We start from the raw sequence: 253 nt of genomic DNA, 5'->3' as shown, positions 1-253 counted from the left end.
TCTGCTTGTTCCTTTATTCCTTTCTTGGGTTTTGAAATGGCATTTACTGGTGGAGTTCTAGGGGATGGCTTGCGGGTGCCTGAATTGATTGCTTTTCTAGCTGCCTTTAGCCAGCCTGACATCCTGAGGCAGGGGGAGCTGCAGGGGTGGGCAGAGCTGCTGCAGGATGCACAGTGACGTGGCTTGCAGTGGTGAGGGTCCAGCCTCCTGGACGCTTCCCGCTCAGCACTAGCAGGGCCTCTGCCAAACCTGA

Source organism: Sus scrofa, chromosome 3 (assembly GCF_054392235.1).
Source record: "Sus scrofa isolate SSC_HxYL_T2T_F1_AM1 chromosome 3, Sscrofa_HxYL_maternal_Yorkshire_Landrace_v2.0, whole genome shotgun sequence".
Taxonomy (NCBI): domain Eukaryota; kingdom Metazoa; phylum Chordata; class Mammalia; order Artiodactyla; family Suidae; genus Sus; species Sus scrofa.
This window is presented reverse-complemented; position numbering follows the sequence as displayed.